Source organism: Camelus ferus, chromosome 12 (assembly GCF_009834535.1).
Source record: "Camelus ferus isolate YT-003-E chromosome 12, BCGSAC_Cfer_1.0, whole genome shotgun sequence".
In the NCBI taxonomy this organism is placed as follows: domain Eukaryota; kingdom Metazoa; phylum Chordata; class Mammalia; order Artiodactyla; family Camelidae; genus Camelus; species Camelus ferus.
Window position 1 is genome coordinate 47,454,546 of NC_045707.1, and position 20,660 is coordinate 47,475,205.

General features: G+C 38.8%; 1 long non-coding RNA gene across 1 annotated transcript in view; it reads left to right on the plus strand.

The window, feature by feature from the left end:
• LOC116667727 overlaps positions 1 to 20,239 on the plus strand; it is a 305,537-nt gene extending 285,298 nt beyond the window's left edge. Inside the window, exon 4 of the long non-coding RNA XR_004324745.1 lies at positions 17,319 to 20,239. This is a non-coding gene — a long non-coding RNA (uncharacterized LOC116667727). The remainder of the gene's footprint in view (positions 1 to 17,318) is intronic.
• Positions 20,240 to 20,660: the final 421 nt, after the last annotated feature.

A 20,660-nucleotide genomic window follows, 5' to 3' on the forward strand; every position in this document is an offset into this window, starting at 1 on the left:
CAGTGCCTAATGGGAGAAAAATTAAGGGAAGGAATTTCAAGATGTGGAAAAGTTCAAGGTGGGGCTTATTAGAAAGGAGTATAAAAAGAAAGGGAAGGAGCACTGAACAGGGGTGGGAGAAACTACCTAAACTCCCCAGTGCCACATTGCCGCTCATTCAGAAAATACTGAGGGTGCTCTGCCCTTTGTCAGCAGCATGAAAACCAGCTGATCCACCGGGAGGTAATCCAACACCGCCAGTGAGTCACATTGCTATGGAGATGGTGGTCAGGGAGGCACAGAGACAGAGGAGATCTCAAAGGTTATCTGATGAATCATCTGGCTCTGCTCTCTTACCTTCAAATCTATGTTCAGTGTCTATATAAATAAATGTCTAGTCCAACGATTTACTTATCAGTGCCCAACAAAATACCATGTGGACAACACCTCAAATTCCTCACATTCACAACAAAGCCCATTATCTCTCCCAAACTCTTTGGCACAACCTCCTTCTCTGTCTTGGTTAATGGTACCGATTCTCCTAAATTCTAGGTTAGAAAAGTTACCTCCATCTCTGTCTCTCCTTTTCTTGCATCTTTTGGCATCCAGTCAGTTGTCCCTGCAGTAACTCTTGTATTCATCTTCTTTTCCTCTCCCCCTGCAACTGCTTTAGTCTAGGACTTTGTTTGCCTAGAATTTCAGAACGGAAGAGATTTCATTTACCAGAGGTTCAGAGTGGTTAAGTGACTTGCCCAAAGTCATACAGGGAGCTAGTGGGCCAGTCAAACCAGTAAGACGAGCCTATGGGTTAATCAGTTTTTCTTCCAATTTCTGATGTTTGAGGTGCCTAAAGATATCTGCACAGCAAAATTGACTTGGTAGACCTCAGAGTCTCCAGGGGCAAGCTCATGACTTTAACTTGTACCTCTCAGCAAATGACTGCCAAATCTATCATCCAGCCTAATTTTTTCCCTAAACCTAGTTTCACATTTCCTATAGCCTATTGAACATCTTCAATCAAATGCCCATTTATGCTTAAAAAATACTATGTCTAAATGGAAATGCCTCACTTTCCTTCTATCCACCCGGGAAGGCAGAGTGTAGTGATAAATTGAGAACTGGGATCTATTAGCAATCCCACTCCTGGTCATATATCCAGAGGGAACTCTAATTTGAAATGATACATGTACCCCAACGATCATAGCAGCACTATTTACAATAGCCAAGACATGGAAACAACCTAAATGTCCATTGACAGATGACTGGATAAAGAAGTTATGGTATACACACACACACACACACACACACACACACACACACACACACACACATTGGAATGCTACTCAGCCATTAAACAGAATAAAATAATGCCATTTGTAGCAACATGGCTGGACCTGGAGATTGTCATTCTAAGTGAAGTAAGCCAGAGAGAAAAATACTGTATGATATCACTTATATGTGGAATCTAAAATAAAATGAACTTATTTACAAAACAGAAACAAACTCACAGACATAGAAAACAAACTTATGGTTACCCAGGGGGGAAGGTGGTGGGAAGGGATAAATCAGGAGTTTGAGATTTCCAGATACTAATTACTATATATAAAATAGATAAATAACAAATTTCTACTGGATAGCACAGAGAACTTTATTCAATATCTTGTAGTAATCTATAATGAAAAAAGAATATGAAAGGGAATACATTTATGTATATGTATGACAGAAACATTACAGTGTATACCAGGAATTGATATAACATTGTAAACCAACTATACTTCAATTAAAAAATAGGACTAAGTTTAAAAAAAAAAAAAAACTCCCTCTATGTAGGAAAAAAAAAAAGAATTGGGATCTAGATTTTAATCTCATATCTATCATTTACTAAGAGAATCCCTTGAAGCCTCAGTTCCTTTGGTTATAAAATGGAAATAGCAATAGTACTGACTTAACAGAGCTATGGGGAGAAGTGAGAGACGTAAAAATTATGTTAACCACTTTAACATAGTGTCCATCATGCAGTAATTTTTTCAATAACATTACTAAATCTCTCATTTGGAAAGCTCAACATTATCTTCAAGTCTTTCTTGCTCCCCAGATCCAATCATTGGCTGGGTCCAATGATGCTACTACCCCTGCAGTATCACTTACATTTAGCTACTTCTTTCTAGTCTTACTGCCAGAGAAGCAAGAACCTTGGCTGATAATTTATGGATCTGCAAATAATCATACCTTGACTGCCACAAAAATAACCTTCTTCTTCATCCAGTTTTCCCCTTCATTCCTCTAGTTTTCTCTAGAAGGACTTGGGTTGCTGAGGTGGAAGTCACATGGAATGTATGTCATTTGAATAGCTCACCATGTAGCATGGTCATGTCTCTGCACATGATTAAATGAGTCAGGTCAACTTGCTGCAAGTTTTCTCTCGTAGCACTCACATCCACATTTAATTTGTTGCCTTATAAAACACAATTTCCTGCTTTCAGCCCAAACTAAATAAAATGGAACATTGCCAGTGAAAAGCTAGTTAGCCCAACTTGCTTTGCTTTGCTCCAAACGCATATTCTATGTCAATTGTTTCATTACAGTTTGTCTGTTTACAGGGAAGCTGCCAGTGTCTAAGATACAAGGCATTCAGAAAATTGATCAGACAATGGATTCACAGTACCTAGAATCCCTGTGACTCAGTTTTCCACAAATGTGCTATTAGGGGAAATGTTCACAGATCAGCAACTGTGCACTTTTGCTGGCAGCACAGACATTGCTGATGTGCACAATTCCAAATTGCAAGCAGTTTCCCCAGTGGAAACAATGAGAACAGAATCACTGCATTAAACAGTTGGCAGGGAATTTTAGAGATAACTTAATCTACCCCTTTGTTTTGGACACAATCCTGCTTTCAACTATTTTGAACAGATAAAAATCCATGCTATTTTAATGGGTCTTCTTCAGTAACTGTCTTCAAATATCCTCGCCCTCCAAATTAGGGAGTAATTCCTTTGTCTGGAACGGACAGTGTGGTTGCCTAGCCAAGAGCCTTTGCCTGCTTTCTCCTGTCTGATAAAAAGCCAATTTGAAGGGGTGCCCATCCTTTCCCTGTGTGTCTCAGTATTAAATTCTGATCAGTCTGAGCTTGTTTGTGATTGGTTTGGAAGGGGCAGGTGACCCAGTTCTGTGCAATAAAATGTAATGAGAGGCCAGTGAGAGCAAGCCTTTGGGAGAGGTTTCCTTGCTCCTAAAAGAGCACTTAACAAGGAAAACAGTCCTTATTTTTGGCTGGGCATGATACTCAGAGCTGTGGGAGCTCCCTTGCATCCATGGAGGGAGCCAGGCAAGGGCAAGGCCAAATAGTGATAATGACAGAGCAGAGATATGGAAAGACTCTGGGCTGTTGATAATATCATTAAGCTGCTAAATCAACCAACCTGGCACCGACCTACTCTAAGATTTTTTGTTATATGAGATAGTAAATTTTTCTTATTGTCTATACATTGGTGATTATAAATTGATGGCTTTGTTGTCCAGAACTTTGTGGGAGATGGACATTCAAATCTCCATACCCAGATAAAAGTCATCCCAGAGAATGGAACACTATTTCATATGCAAGCATTTAGAGAAATGAATGGTAAACAGTAGAATCTACTCTGACCAAGTGTGCTAAGCTAAAATTATTTCTTTTTTGATAAAATTAGTGGATAGTAAATTACATATCAGAGAAAGTCATGGAAATATTTGATTTCAGCAAATGTCAGATAAATCTGCTTATAATGTCTTGGTCCACAAAATGGGAAAATATTGGGGAAAGATGCAGATGTTGAATAAAGACAGGATGCTAGAGGAAAACAAGGCTGGTCGATTGGCAGGTCACTGCATTTTAACAGTACTGTGACAAATAGCAAGTAGATGATGGTATAGGCAAGCAATCAGCATGGGGATGGCTGACAAGTGTTTAATACAAACAGTGGGACATACTAAAAGATGGAAAGTGTGCTGGGAATAGGGTGCAAATGATCATTAGAAACCTAGGGAGGCAAGAGTTGGCACCACAGGAAAATTGACAGGTTGCAGGTTTCCAGTTCTTGTGCTGGATTTCAGGAGGAAAAAATTCTTGTGTGGAGACGTAGGGGAAGTAAATGAAAAGAACTCAAGTTTAACTATTTTTAAAAAATGGAAATGTGCTAATCATAGGATAATAGGGATTAAAAAGCAACTCATCAAAACAGTAACTTAAGAATAGGCCACATGGTAGAAGCCTAGTTGTTACACTTTGGATGAAAGCCAATACTATACTAAGAGGAAACATGATCCAACTTTGAGCTCTAGAGTTTTAGTTTAGAGACCTTCAAATTCCTAGGATTGTTCCTAGACACGGAGGGAGGCCAAGCCCATAGCTGGAATTCTCTATGGCTGTGGCTATAGAAAGAGTAGATATACAAAGGGAGGGAATCAGGAAGGGCCTTACCCAAACACTGTTGATTAGTTAATGGATCCATATCAGCTTTGTGGAAACTCTTAATTATTTGTCTGAGAACTTTGTCCATGGCCCTGGCCTATTCAAATATTTTTATTATGAACCTGAATGAAAACAAAGAAGATATGAAAATCATATTTGTGGACAATACAAAGTTGGAAAAAACTGCTAATATGTTGAACTCAATAATCAAAAAGTTGAGTGTAGTTGAACCTGCATCTGGTTAGTAGCTGTTAATGTGGCTCAATTTTACAATAAAATATGAAGATAAAAAATTCTTGAAAGCTCACAATGCAATATATTGGGACCATGTCCAAGGACTGGCTCATTGTGAGAAACTTGGAGGAATTTCCATGAAGTACAAGACTCAGAGAAAATAACTGAAGGGGATAGGTGGTAGATCCCATGTGCTCATGTGGGGAAACATCCTGCTGGAAAGTAAGGTTAGTCTCTCCTCTGCTTCTGTCTTGGAATCAGAAGCCTAAGTCAGTTCCATCCAGAAACATAGTCCATTGCAGGTTTTTGCTCCCTGTGTGTGTGTGTACGTGTGTGTGTGTTAGAGTGTAACTTTTAACCTGTCCCTATGGTGAGTCAGTTTTCTCCACACCATCTACCAAACAGTTTATCTTTTCTCTACTAATTTCTGATGCCACCTCTTTCATGAATGAAGATCTTGAGGTCTGTTTCTGGACTCTATGTTCTATTGTCCTATTGTTTACTGTCTGTTCCTATTGCCACTACCAAATTGTGTTTTTTAGTTACCTTAGTTTTGTAATATGTTTTAATATATGGTAGGGGAATATCCTTTCCCCCCACTTGGCTCTTTTTTTCTGGAAAAAAAGGAACTTTAATTGTTTTCATGTAAATTAAGCAAACACCCCCAACCCCCCAAATTTTACTGAAATTTTGCTGTGAATGATATTAAAATTGTAGAGTAGTTTGGAGAGAATTACAATCGTTATCATGGTTAGATTTCTCCACATGAGCATGTCTTATATTTCCATTTATTCTTAACTGCTTCAGTGCTATGATATCAAAGTGTGGTCCATGGACCAGCTGCATGAGCCTCACCTGGGAGGTTTTGAAATGCCAACTCTTAGACACCCCCCCCCCAAAAAAAAAACTACTGGATCAGAATCTGCTAGTTAAACAAGATCCCCAGGTGATTTGTATGTAATTAAAGTTAGAAAAATACTAGGTTAGTAAAATTTTAAAGATTTCTCCGAGAGATTTTGTGCATATCTGTTAGGTTGATTCCTAGGTTAATACATCAACAGTTCTAGTTTTTCTGTTGAATCTCTTCTGAGTTTTCTGCAAACATTTATATCATCTGAAAATAACCATAGCTGAGCCTCTTGACTCTCTTTTCCTTCCCATCTTTACACTTATTTCCTTCTCTTGATTTATTTTAGTGGCCAAAGCTTCCAATATCACATGGAAATTAAGGGTGAGAAAAGGCACCTGAGTTTTAGTCTCAACCTTAAAAGAAATACTTCTAATATTTCTTCAGTAAATATTAAATTTGCTGCTGAGTTTTAGTAAATGCCCTTATCAAGTTATGGGACTTCTTCTCTACTCTTTGTTTTCTAAACATCTTTTTCAAAAGTTCAGAATAGATTTAAACTTTATTTTCTGCAGATATAGGAGAAAATCATGTGATTTTTGTCCTTTGGTCCATTAATATGAATTACACTGCCATAATTTCTGTCTTTGAACCATCTTTACATTCCTGGGATAAATCATATACTGTTATAATTTACCCTCAACACTCTCTTGTATTAGATAATATAGAATAAAGCATGTAGCTCTTCATATTAATTAAATTAAAGGGGTTAAAGTGCAACTGTAGCTAATTTTGCTGAAAAAATAATTTGTTCTTATTCTCTGCCTCTTTAATCAAAAGAACTTGGACCAAGGCAGACACATAAAACTTCCCAGGGAGATAAATTACTCTTGTTGTGACCTCAATAAAATTTGGAAGAAAAGAATGAATATAATTGTTCTGTTTTCCCCATGGTTTTTAGTTCAATAACCTAGATAAACTTGGAAGTTGATTCATAGAGATGAATGTCCCCACATGTAGCTATTTTCATGGTATGACAGGGCAGTTGCCTTGTGGTCAAGCTCCTCCTTTGCTCTTGTATCAAAAGATGGTGCTCTTAACTTTAATTGCCATCTCTGTGTAGGTGTGGCACAGAAGACTCAAGACACAACCATTTCATGTACCATTCCTACCAGATCTCTCTATGGCTAAAGCTTCTCATTAATAAAGCCCAGTGTGGCTTACAGTTAAGCATAGAGTGAATTGAGGCCTCCACACCAAAAGCCACACCATTGCTGATGTGTAAATATTAGGCCAGGATTGTCCATTCTCTTGATGCAAAACAGCTGAGCAAGGTCCTTGACAGTCCAGCATCTGTAGGGTCTTCACTGTTGGCTGATTATAACAATGCTGCTCCTCTCTTCCCAGTTGATAAGTGTCTGCTTTGAGCAGGGATTCCTAATCTTTCAAGAATCTACTGAAAGCTCTTTCCAGAAAAATGAAAAAATAAATGAAGCACATTATTTCCAAAAGTTCATAACCATGGTTTCAAAGCCATAATCTGAGTAGGGGTCTGTGGGCTATAATTTAAAACCCTTCAGGTAGACTGAGGATAGAAAAAAAGCTGGAAGCACCAGAGTGGGGTTGACTTTTGGTTTCAGAAGAGCCACTCAAATGATATGCTCATTTTCTTAACAGTTTCAGTTTTATAGGTGAATAGTTCAGCTAAACTGAACAGCAGCTTGCCACAGCTTGTGTATTTGTGACTTGGTAGGGTGCAAGGACTGCAGAGTTGCACAGAATCTGACCAGGCATCAAAACAGCAAAATTTAAATAAAACATTCTTACTGATGGAAAAAAGAATCTTACCAGTTTTTCAGGCACTTTGAAGAACAGTGCTAACAACCAAAAAAACCCATCACTCTTTGCAGATTTACTTTTGTACAAGCTTCTAGATAATAGTCATCATGGATTACTTCTGGAAGATGGAACAAAGACTGTGGATGACACTCAGAGCCTTCCCAGAACTGATTCTAGCACCAGTTTTCTAGTCATTTGTCATATCCTGGGTTATAGCCATCTTCATTCATCTAGTGACTCACAGAGTCATTCATTTATTAAATATTTAATTAGTATCACCAGAGAGCCAACCAAGCCATAGATCCAAGCCTATTAATGGTGAATTTTTAACTTCTTCTTTGCCAGGGAGTATACAGTGAAAAAAAATACCCTTTGGGGTAAAAATAGGCTAAAGAGAAAGGAAGATTATTTTCATTGAACTGCCACAGCATGAGTCTTCATTCAGAAAAGTAGGCAAGTACTGCAGCAGAGCAGGGCATGGAAGAAAAGTAGGATGAAAGATCTGCAATTCATTTTTTATGTCTGGCATGTGTTGATGTAGAAAGAACAAAATAACAGTATTGTAGTGATTTTACACCTAATCCTAATCTTAGATTTTAGATATTGAACACTTGTGTCAATCTTAAATAAAGCCAAAAAATATACCAAGGGAGAAACGCACATTCTTAAGTTTTTGGAGAAATACTAGAAGTGCTAAAACATATGCCCTCAATTAGATTTTTATAAATCAAATTGCACTTTAATCAAATCCATTTGTTGTTCCAAAGATCTGAAATAATTAAAACCACGGAATAAGATATCCTACTATTTATAACCGAATGATTTATACTTCTAATTAACTTCAGAACATGTAGCTGTTTTATTTGGGCTCTGAAGAGTTTCCCCACCCTGGATCCAGAATAAAAGCACTGCTAGAAACCACCGTTGACTACATAATAGAAAATGCAGCAAGGTACAAATCTGACTTTTACTTTGATTTAGTCTTGGTTTGTATGTCTTTTTTTAAATAAAAATCACATATAATTTTTGAATTGAGTTTTTTTTTTTTAATTTTGGAAAACTATTAGTAAAAACTTTTTCAAGACCAAAGTATGAAGGAATTTTGGAAAGGAATGACTTTTTCTCCTGCTCTGGAACCTTCAAGAATCTAAAATTGAGATACTGTAGCCTCAATTAAGCTATTAATTCTACCAGTTTTTAAAATTTAATACTATTTTTGTTGAATTTCTGCAGTACCATGGAAAATACTGACAAAAATAGTTTTTATATAAGAAAGAAGGGGGGTGGAGATTAGAAATGAAGTTTACATTAGAACAATACCACGTGTCATTCTCTTAGACCTGCCCTGTTCAATACTGTAGCCACTAGCCATATGTGGCTATTGAGCACTTGAAAGGTAGTATCAGGAAGGAAAAACGTTCTCTACCCTTTTAAATTCAGGACCTGGGGACCTGTAAAATAAACTGACAGAAGAGAGATTAACAGGAGAAAAGTCACACAAGTTTTACAGCTATTGATATGCATAGGAGTTCACAGAAGGGAAGTGAAGTTCAAAGAAGTGGTTAGATTTAGGGGCTTATATACCATTTAAACAAAGGAAAGGGAGTTAGGATTTCAAGGAATTATAAATCATGGGGAAATGCCTAGGGAATATATTGGGGAACTAATGGAAGATAAGAGTTATCTAGTAAGGCTTGCAGATGCAAATTCATCTCCATGTCTCCAGCGATAAAATTTGCTCTTCCCTTCCTGATGCAGGGAGTGGGGCACCTTTACAAAGGGAAGTGTATGCTCTGCTTTTAGGCAGATAATGGGAGGGCAGAGAATTCTTTCTGCATCAGTTGATACTCAGTTGCTTTCATCCTTACGCCAGAGTGGCATATTTGGGGTGGCATATCTTGACCCCCTTCAGTAAGATTAGGAAGTCAGTAGGAAGTCTAGATTGAGATGTGCCCAAAGAGTAAAATACATTCCAGATTTTGAAGACTTAGTATAAAGAAAAAAATGTAAAATAACTCATTAATAATTTTTATATTGATTACCAGCTTAAATGATAATATTTTTGATATACTGGGCTAAATTAAACATATTGTTAAATTAATTTCATCTGTTTCATTCTCTCTTTTTTAATGTGTCTACTGCAACTTTTACAGTGGCATGTGGCTTGCATTATATTACTGTGAGACAGTGAGTGCTGTCCTGAACATTAAATGAATGACTCAAGTTGAGGGTGTATTTGGTTTTTAATAGAGTGGCCTTCGTTGCCAGATGCACAGCAGATGTTAGCTAATTTACTAGAATGACAACAATTTAAACTCAAAAGTGACTTAAACAATGGGAAGACCTCCTGGGATGCTCAAAACAGTGGAAGGCATTTGTGTTGTTCTGTTTGTTGTTTTAAACTTTCAATGATACGTGGGTAGTCTATTTGGGGTGACACATTTCATGTCCACTTCAAAAGCAGCCCTCGAGTTCTTTAGACTGTAAGACAAAGGCAATAAATCTGAGTTGAATGGTGGGGATGAGATCAAGTTAAACAGAAAGGAGGATCTGATGTAATGAAACGTTAAATGAAGGGCATTCCCTGGTGGCCTGCATCCCTACAGAGAATGTGATCATCTATACAAATGTAATGTGGCAAATATCACCTCCCAGATTACATCACCCTGAGATACAGTGAGGGTCCAAGATAATAGTAATCAAAAGAAAAAATATTATTTCACACAAGCCCCCATCAACTGATTCCTGGAACTTTTCTGAGTCATTTTCTTATTTGTTTTTTCCTACTAATGTCCTTTTTTTTTTTTTTTTTTTTTGAGTCTTTCCTGATGGCTCATGATGGCTGTGGGGATGGCTATGAGTAAAATCCAAGGGGTCTTCTGGTCCTACATGTTCTATTGGCTCCCCAATCCTGAAATGGCTCCCAATTTTTTTTAAGGATATTTTGGGGCCCACATCTGTGACCTACCAGGTCTGCACCTGCTCCCTTGGTGTTAGTGGAAATGATGCTACTCCTCCCAGTGGCTACCTTCAGCCAACCAGGCCAGCCTCTGTGTGCCCAGAGCCAGCAGGCCTGAGCCTCTATGACAGCTCACCCTTCTCCACAGGAAACCAGGAACTTCCTAGCTTCTCTCTGTCCCTCCTTCCTGTGAGGAGAGTCGACCTTGGACTTAAGTAGCTTGGGCCTTGGCGACAGGCCTGATCTCATTCTCATCCTTTGTCCACCTTGTACTTGTGTTTGGACAATGTTGAATTTTACCTGAAGGTTGAGAAAGACCCTCGCCATTTCGTGTTCTGGAAAATGGCTTACTGCAGGAAACCACCCCTCCCCGTATGACTTAGATAAGACTCAAAAGGCCCCCTTGCCTATGACAAGGAAAGATACAGACACCAAATTCCCAGTGTCTGCCACAGAAGTGATTAGTTGAACAGCCTGTCCCCACTGATCAGTCGGGACAAAGTGTCTGTCAACTAAACTTTCTCTCCTAATACCAGGTCCCTGAAACTTGGCCCGCCCTCCACAGAAGCCCACCTGCAGCCCTCCCTTGGGAGTCCTCCTTCAAACAGGCTGGCCTCAGGGTTAAACTTCTTGGCCCCACTTTCATCCCACTTGCCCACACTCAGCTCTTGTTTACCCCTCTCCCTGTAAAAGGAAAACCCTTTCTACGAACTCTGGGAACACGTGCAGACCTTGTGGTCAAAGCTTTTCCCCTATTGCCAAAGGCTCTTTCTCCCCTTTGCAATAATCCTTTTGAATACAGTCTTTTCCTACTAAATCCAGATTTGATTTTTATTTGGTGATTTTTACAGTCAGAGGGAAGGATACCTTAGAGGAGCCCCAGCCCCAAGTTTCACTCCCTTCAGAAACCTGTGCTTACTTGCTTTAGTATGCGGTAAACCCTGATGTTGAATCAGTGTACTGTGATTTTTTTTTTGAAGGATTTTGCTATGTTTGCATATGTGAAAAAGGACTTCATATATGTAACCCATCAGCAGCAGTGTCAGTATCTAAGAATCATGTAGTCAGGAAGTCGTAGCTCTGGGAAACACATGCCTCTCTGAGTGTCACCTCCAGCTGTGCAGCTGGGTGGTATCACCTTCCTGAGCCTTATTTTCACCCCACTAGCAGGTGTTGCTGAGTGGCAGTCCCTGGGCCAGGTTCTGCTCCAGATTTCCTTTATGTGGTTCACACAGTATTGAAAACATTTCTTTCAATTAGCACCCTTTTTCAAAAATCAGGAGATTTCACATAAATCTACTGGCTTCTCTTGAAAAAATAGGACCCAGAAACATTTTGCACCTCCCCATGGAGAACAAGTCCTCATAACTGGCATGCTTTGCTCATTGACGTGACTGTCTGGCACGTGGCCTTACCCTGTTAACCCTGACCATGGCACGGAGCGAACGGTACGTTCATCATTTCGTTGTTTTGAGGTCAAGATAAAGTGCAAAGGGGCTCCCAGTAAGACCAGTAAGACCTCTAAGACCTCAATAATTGTTACTTCTCCATCCTCACTTGCTGGTGTTTAGGTTTGTGGCTTATGTTGACTTTTGAGCATTTAAGTAGATTTTCTACTTTGAATACATGGCTAATGGTTAAAAATAACAACAGAAGAAAGGTTAGAAGTGCATCTGAGATGAAGCAAATCCTTAGGGAAAAAGAAGCTGACTTCAGAATCTTGAAAACATGTTGGAAAGATAAACATTTTTTAAGATTAAAACATTAGACTGTAGCTATGTCTTCCAAATAAATCATTTAATTGATGTGATAGTTCATAGGGAAAATAGATGTTTTCCCTACACTGTGACAAAACCCCTGATTTGATTGATTTTACAATTAAATCAAGGGAGGTGGCTGATTGTTTTTGCGAGCAATTCCTTGCCCTTTATTGATTTGTTTTAAAGTTTAGCCATTGAACATTTATAGTAAAGTGATCACCCCACCTTGAACTGACAAAAGCAAGGACAGTCACCAATTGAAAGCACCATATGTAATAAGCTGTGTTACAGCTCTTACAGATTTTTTAGTCCAAATTTCCTTGAAAATTCGTATCTGATCATTGCAATATGAAGGCTAGAGTACTAACATTATGAGTCTCTGCCTTGAGGTTCACTTTGGACTATCAAAGCTGTCTCAACTGTTGCTCATTCCAAGAGGGCTCAAAAGTTTTCACAGAGAACTCACATGCTGACTCCATTTCCTCTCCTGAAGCTTTCTTAGCAGATCCAAACCTTGAAGAGGCTTCTCCCTCTTATGAGGCTCCCTCTTCGTTCCCACTGAGCCTACAGTGACCAAGTACATAATTCAAAACTGTCAAGTGGTTTTTCCTCCCTCCCAGTCCTTGCGGAGCCCTGAAACCCAGGTCAAGAATGATGTGTTCAGTTAAACAGCGGGGGGGGGGGGGGGGGAACACACCCACAGGCATCTCACACCATGTCTGAAAGTCCTCATTTCCCAGCATGAGGTGTGGGGTGGAATCTGGCAGAGGTCTGCCAACCCCTCCTCCAAGACGTGCAATTTCTCCCAACCTCGGGCCTCTCTTTCACAATATGCCTAATATTCCCTCCCTCTGGATGCTTCTCTTAGCCTGGCTTCTCTTTGCATTTGAAAAATGAAGCTACTTCTTTTCTCTAGGGGAGGTCTTTGAATGCTTCTCACATTTTCACAGATTGCTTTTTTTTGTTTTCTTAAACTTTCATTTTGAAGCAAAATGTGGCAAATTTAAACATTTCATTAGTTGTTACTGGCTGCTTCCCAGTTTGCTTGGTAAACTCTTTCCAGGACCCAGTGAAAGCTTAGTCACTCATGTTAGCTTTTCGAAGTGAACTAGCACCCTCTGTAGGCCAACCTTTTTATAAGTATGAGAAACCACATCTCAATGTGGAGTGTTAAGTTTCTAATGCCAGCACCTAAGGCAAAAAAAATTACATCTGTCAAAATTATCTGTGAAAATCCCTGAAATGATCAGGCAGCATAAAAGCCATGAATTAGCTTCTTTTGTTTCTCTTTTACTGTGCTGGTTGCCTGCCTTTGTCTGGAGCAGTGGAACTTCGATGGGGGAAGGAAGGTTAGATTAAATAAAGAAATAGTCTCTTTCTCAACTTCTCTTTTTTATCCCTCCTCCCCACCACTTACTTGAGAAGCTCATATAGTATATTCATTTAACAATATTTATTGACCGTCTGCTGGGTGTTGACCATCATTATAGGGTCTAACACATAGAGACTCTTGGAGCTTGCATTCTGAGAGGTAAGTCTAGATTTTGAAAAGAGATGCTCTTTTCAGAGAGTGATAAGTGCTCTGAGGTTAATAAAACAGGCACATGGCTTAGAAAGTGACAGGGGACAGCCTGTTTTAAATATTCATGGCAAGCCTCCAGAAGGTGACTCTGAGCAGAGGCTTGAATGAAGAGACCGGTGTATCAACTTGATGACTGTTACAAACTGTGGAGAGAGGAGTTAATGAAATTATTCCTCAAGCATTTTAGCTACTTTGTCTCTGAACTCAGCAGTTTGAGTTGTTTGTTGATTGGTTATCTTCTTCAGGTTTGTTGTACAGCTTTTCATTTAGCTTAACACATCATTGGTAACCATAAACAGATTATTCTTATTTATTTAGAGTTATAGATGAAAACAATCCTGAACTGTTCTTATCTGCAGGAAGTGAGGCATGGGAGTTAAGTAACAGGATGAGCATGCCATTTCAGGGTACACATGCTATTTCAGCCTTCGGGGTGAAATGGCAAGTCTGCCATCAATATTTGTCCCCCATCCTGGGAGCACTTCCTCAGGGTAATGTCCTGCCTTTGCCATTCTCTGAGGAGTCTTTACTAGGACAGGGTAACAACATTGTTCTGGCCTTGAAGAACCTGGGGAATAGGAAAAGTAGCAACCTACTGATGGTGATCTTTTGTAGGTCGGTTCCAAACTCCCTCTCCAACAGTGAACTTCCCAGCAGAATGAGAATGAAGCTCCAATCCCAAGAAATGGCAAAAAGGAGAGAAAGTGTTACAGAGGAGAGGTGGAAGTAAAACCATCAAGCCTGGAAGGAACCAGGATACCATTTCTTTCATTCATTCCTTCATTCATCAAATATCTACTGGACACTTGCAGTATGCTAGGCACTGTGATATTACTGGGAATATTATAGTGAGCAAGACTGAGTCCTGAATTCAAGGTTCAGGAACAGTCCATGCAAAACATCGTCAAGTCCATCAAGAGGTCTTCTGTGATGCTACAATTCTCAATCCCACATTCCCTGTCCATAAGGCTGCTGTTAGACTGCCCGGGGCTCTCTTAGTTTGGGGAAGTATCTTGCCTTAGACACCTCTTTATATTCCACTTTCTTCCACCAAACATTGGCAGAGAGAGCTGAGTGTAATGATTGACAGCATGGGCTTTGGAATCCAAGGCTCTTGGATTCAACTTCTGATTTTACCACTTCCTGAATACCTGACAAAGCTTTCTGTGCCTTAGTGATCTCATCTCAACAACGGGAATTAAAAACCACATCTTCAAAGGATTTCTATGCAGACTAAATGAGATAATTATATACAATGCTAAGCCAACTTTTTGTCCCAGAGTGAGCGTAGTAAGCTTAATAATGACCCCCAAAGATATCCAGGTCTTAATTCTTTAACTTGTGAGAGTTACCTTACATGGCAAAAGCATTCTGCAGATGTGATAATCTCTCCTTGAAATGGGGAGGTTGTCTCAGATTATCTAGATGGGTCCTAAATGTAACCATAACTATCCCTATATGGGGGAGACAGAGGGAAATCTGACTACAGAGGGGTCAGATTGAAGGCAATGTGATGATGGAAGCATTTTTTTGGAGAACTTGCTGTAGTCTATGTATTAAGTGCTTTATTCTAAGTGCTCTACATAAATTAAGCCATTTAATCCTTACAACAACCCTGAGTTATTATTATCTCCTTCTTAACATATGAAGACACTGGGACACAGAGAAGTTAAGTAGTTTGCCCAAGATTACTCAGCTACAACCTGGATTGAGCTGGGATATGACCACAAGCAGTCTAGTCCCTAAATCTCTATTCCTAAGCTCTCTGTCTACTGCTTCCTACATGTTGTATGTTGAGCTATGCTATGTGGATCCCATAAAAGAAGATTAAGGTGTTGCCACTGTCCAGTCTTAACCCCACTAAAGGACCTTGGTGATATTGCTAGTCCCATGACAGTGGAATAAAACACTGTTTCAAGGAGAAGCTAGACATAACAACAGGGAAGTTATGGGGGACCAAGTGTAGAGTGGGAGGATTGAGAAATAAAACATTTGGCAGATCAAACTGTTCTCTTCAAGGGCTTGCTTCCATAATCAGAATTGCTCACTATAGTCATGAGGCAAAATGATTGACCGATGCCCAAAAAGAAATGATTTTTGGAAAAACATGATGATAGATGTCGTGTGTTAAGTGATCAATAAATGGTTAATGAAGAAATTTAAAAAGCAATTGGGGTTAGAAATAGTATCTGAATTATGCCATGCCATGGGTCACAATTTCTTCAGGATCCTTTGAAATTGCTTTTGAATGATCAAGTGAGACGTTGCAGTGGGTTGAAATTATGTATGACCAGAGCAAAAACCTCCCTGTGAGATTCTTCAAGGCCTTAACTATGTCTTTAAAGTGTTTTGGGTTTCAGGGTTTTTTTTTTTCCCCATACTTGAAAACCCATAGTGTGAGATACTATTCTTTGTTGAGTTCCTATCTTCCTTGGTGACAACTATATTCCAAACTACCTAGCTTGGGTCAATTTGGTAATTGATTGCTATTAATGAATAATAAATTTCATATTATGGAATAAGCTGTGGCTTGCCACTTAATTACCTGAATTCATATCCATCTACATCTTGTCTATCTATCTGTCTGTCTGTCTATCTATCTACAAGTCCTCAGCTCTGCTAAGAAGTGGCTTGTGTTCCTGATTTGGATGTTCTGGTTTTCTGGAGGCCTTCCATGAGCATATTTGTTCCGTATTTGTATTTTCAGGAGCATAACTGAACCTAAAATTCTGATTTTATAGATTAAAAGCCTTGATAATTTGTAAGTAGACCATTTTGAATATAATTTATGAACGTATGAGAAATATGAATTGGATCATCACCATGCCAAATTGGCATACCTTTTCATGAGAAAAACTAAACCTACATTAGTCACAACTGATTATCTCTTATAGACTAGAAAGGCAATTTCAGTGGTAGCGAGAATAAAGTATCCCCATCAAGCCATCTGATAATGGCTTTACAGGTCGTTTTTCTTTGCAATCCACCTAAATGTGGGATTTCCAGATAGAATACAGGACACCTAGTTAAATCTGAATTTCAAATAATCAACACAATTTTTTAGTATATGTTCCATGCAATATTTGGAACATATTTACATTAAAATTTTGTTGTTGCTTATCTGAAATCCACATTTAACTGGACATCCTGTATTTGTAATTGCTAATCTGACAACCCTACTTTTTTTTTTTTAAATATAGGTACTGGGGATTGAACCCAGGACCTTGTGCAACTTCATGCATGCTAAGCATGCACTCTACCACTGAGCTATACCCACTCACACCAGGCAACCTTTAAAAAAACTCAGTCTAGAAGAGAGAGTATAGCCAATGCTTAGCATACACAAGGTCCAGGGTTCAATCCCCATTACCTATATTTTTAAAAAAAAAAAAACTTAGTCTATAATCCTCAAGGATTCTCTAATTTCAATACCTGTGGAATACCTGGATCCCTTGACTAGAATGGTTTGGTATCCTCTAAGACCTGATCATCAGGGGAAAGCATCTGGGGCATGATCTGGTTCATACGGAAGAGTTACATATGCTGTTGGGGCAGAGACTGCTAACTGACCCTCCAACATCTGTTCTCTTCTAATTCTAGTCAATAGGTGTTTTGGATGAGTACATGGCTTCTCTGCTAAAGTCAACACTTCTTACTCTTTCTTGCAGCTGGCTGTGTCTATGTGACTGAATTCTTGCCAGTGGGACACGATTAGGTGCTGTACGCCACTTCCAGATCCTTAGAGGGCATTCCCTGGGGACCGGACTCATTTTATGCAACTGTGCGGATTCCTACCGCCCCCTCTAGGCTTTACTGTTTGCCCTGCTTCTGATGTGCTTCGTTCCTGTGACTATCACTGCTCTTTTCTCATTTTATAATACCAATGGTTGCTTCAGCCTCCCAGGCTCTGTTGCCTCCATACCTTTAGGAGCATCCTTAGCATCCAGGTCCAGAAAAGCTAGGCTTCCTCCGTAGCTGCCTGAAGGGGCAATAATACAACTAGAAATAGAAGGGAATGTTAACACCCTACTAGACGAACTTGATCAGTGAGAGACAAAAAATCAGAAATGGCTGCCAGGTAAATCACTTGCCTCTGCTGCCGCTGACAGAGTGTTCTCAGACAATGACTACATCACCTTCATTTGGTATTATTAGAAGTTCAGAAACTCAGGCCAAACCACAGACCTATTGAATTAAGTGTGTATTTTAACAGGATCCCCGGGAGAGTCATATGCACACTAAAGTTTGAAAGCATTGCTCTAAGACACAGCTGTTCCACAAACAAAACAAACCCAGTACCTAAACATATTATATTCAAACTACTGAAAACCAGGGATAAAGAGAAATCTCTAAGGCAACCTGAGGGAAAAAAAAGACCTATTACAGAGGAACAAAGATAAGAGTTACAGCAGTCTTCTTGTCAGAATCTATGCCAGTCAGAACACAATAGAGTGATATCTTTAATGTACTGAAAGAACAAAACTGTCAAAAATATCTTTAAAAAGGAAGCATAAATAAAGACTTTCCCCAACAAACAAAAACTGAGAGAATGAAGTATAAGCAATCTGTCACTCCTAGAAATGTTAAAGAGATTTCTTCAGACAGAAGCAATAATATATCAGACAGAAACTTGGATCTGCCTGGAGAAATAGTGTTAGAAATGGCAAAAATGAAGGTTAAAAACCGAAAAAGTTTAAAGTTTCATTTTCTCTAGGAAGATTGATAGTTTACTAAAGCAAAAATAGTATCACCGTAGTATGTGTATATAATACATGTAAAATGAAACATAGCACAAGAGTAGCACAAAAGATGGGAGGCAGGAATTGGAGTATACTGTTAAGGACATAATATTATTTGAAGGTAGACTATAATTAAAGATTAACCAACTTGACCTAAGTGACATTTGTTGAATATTCCACCCTTAAAGAGCGTACAAAAATATGCGTTTGAGCCACAGCATAAATAAACTAGGTGTTAGTAACAGAAAGATATTTGGAAAATCCTTAAATAATTGTAAAGTACACCACACACAACTCAGTAACCCATGGGCCAAACAAGGAAGTCACAAGGGAAATTAGAAAAATATTTTGAATTAAATCAAAATGAAAAATATTGGTGACATACAATCAGGGTTATAGGGAAATGATTAAACTATGGATTCTACTCATTATCAAGGCCCTCCTGTTAGATTCTAGGTCATCTCCTTGTTTCTTCTTTGTTATATAGAAAGGTACCTTCAGGTAATAGAGTAAAGGAAAAAGAAAACTAAAAAATTCAAAGAGGCTCAGTTGATATTCATAAAAGTGAATTGGGGACAAATGAAAGAAGATGTCAAGTAGTAGTCTCTGAAATAGAGGGAGACAGCAGAGAACATGATTTTGGTGGGAGGGGGTCGGGGTGAAACCACTGCAGAGCACATAAGAAAACTTGGTGATAAGAAAGGTGTCTCAACTCTAAAGTATATTTCAAAGAGTTTTGCTGCATATTAAAAATATACCTCAACTTCAATATTTTATCAATAGAGTAAGCAAAGATCTAAATCTCTTTTGATTTTATTTTTCTGGAGATGGCTGTTTCTTTGACTATGACTCTTAAGAAGGAATCTCATGAGGCCTTATACAGCCAGAAAGAGCCCTATTCATTCCCTTTTCCCTCATCCATTTCATGGAAGACAGCTTCCTTCTTTCGCATTCTCCTTAAGCTGCAGGTTGTTTTTTTGTGATTTATGTTCTTCCTTAATCCTTTCTGGACATTCATTTTATTTTCCTTTTCTTTCTTTTTTTTTTTTTTTTTTAACAAAGAAGTCTCATGTACTACTCCCCTGCCCAGGAAGAATTAAATCCCCCATATCCTCTAGGAGTGGCCCTTGACATCTCACACATACTTTGAGAATATATAACCTTTGATTTCCATCAGCCATCTGGATAACTGTAGCTTTTTGAAGTCTAATACATTCTCCCCTAACACCCTCTCCCCTCCAGCCAAATGATGAGGATGTGACTTAGATGGATCCAAGAATTTGAATCCAGGGCAAAAAGACACACAGATAGAAGATAGCTGAGTCATTTTGCTGGCAGCTGCCAAAATGTCCTAGTCCAGGAATTCCTGGTACTGAGATCCCTGGAGCTACCCTAGTCTAGTTTTCTTTCCGAGACTGGTTTTCTTCTTCAATTCTGCATTTTCTTGTATCATTTCAACCAGTTATTTAATGCTTGAGGTAGCCAGAATCTGCTTCTGTTGTTTGCAATCATAGGGCCATAAGTGAGACAAGTCACAACTTAAAAATGGTACTGAGTGCTGTGCCAGATTCTTCTGAGCAGGGCCCGCTTGTGCTGATGTGGACTGTGTGATGAATCAGTGCTCCTACAATTTTCTCTATCTATTCTGCTGTGAAACCTCTGAACTTACATTGGACAATCTGCTGAGACATCAACGTCATTTGTCCCTTACTTGGTGCAAAAATATTACTTATGTTTTAAGTCCACATTTGTTCTTTCCTTATTGGGCTGTGCGTCAAGCAGTGGTACTTGACACCGTAAGAGACCATTCAGGACATAAAAATAAATTACATACCTCAGTTATAAAGTGGCAAATTAAATGATCTTGAATATGTTTATATTATTTTTTGACATTATCATTGAAATGAAAGCACATTACCTAAAAATCTTTTAAAAGGCTGTTGTGATAGACTTGTACTTTATACCGTATTTCACAGACTTTATCATTCTCTCTGATACCTCTGTGGGGATCAATTCAGCCTTGATAAATGTGTAGTTGAGTATCATAAGCTTAAAAAGTTAACATGCAAGGATATGAATAGAAAAATGCACAAAAAAAGGAACACACAAAAAGGTCAATAAACATAGTAAAATGTGTTCAACCTCAATAAGATTAAAGATGTTTAAAGCATCAGTCAAGATGGTCTAGGTAACACTGCAGTAACAACACCATTTCTCAGGGGCTCAAAAAGACGAAGATTTATTTTTTTGTTCATATCCATCATGGCTTAG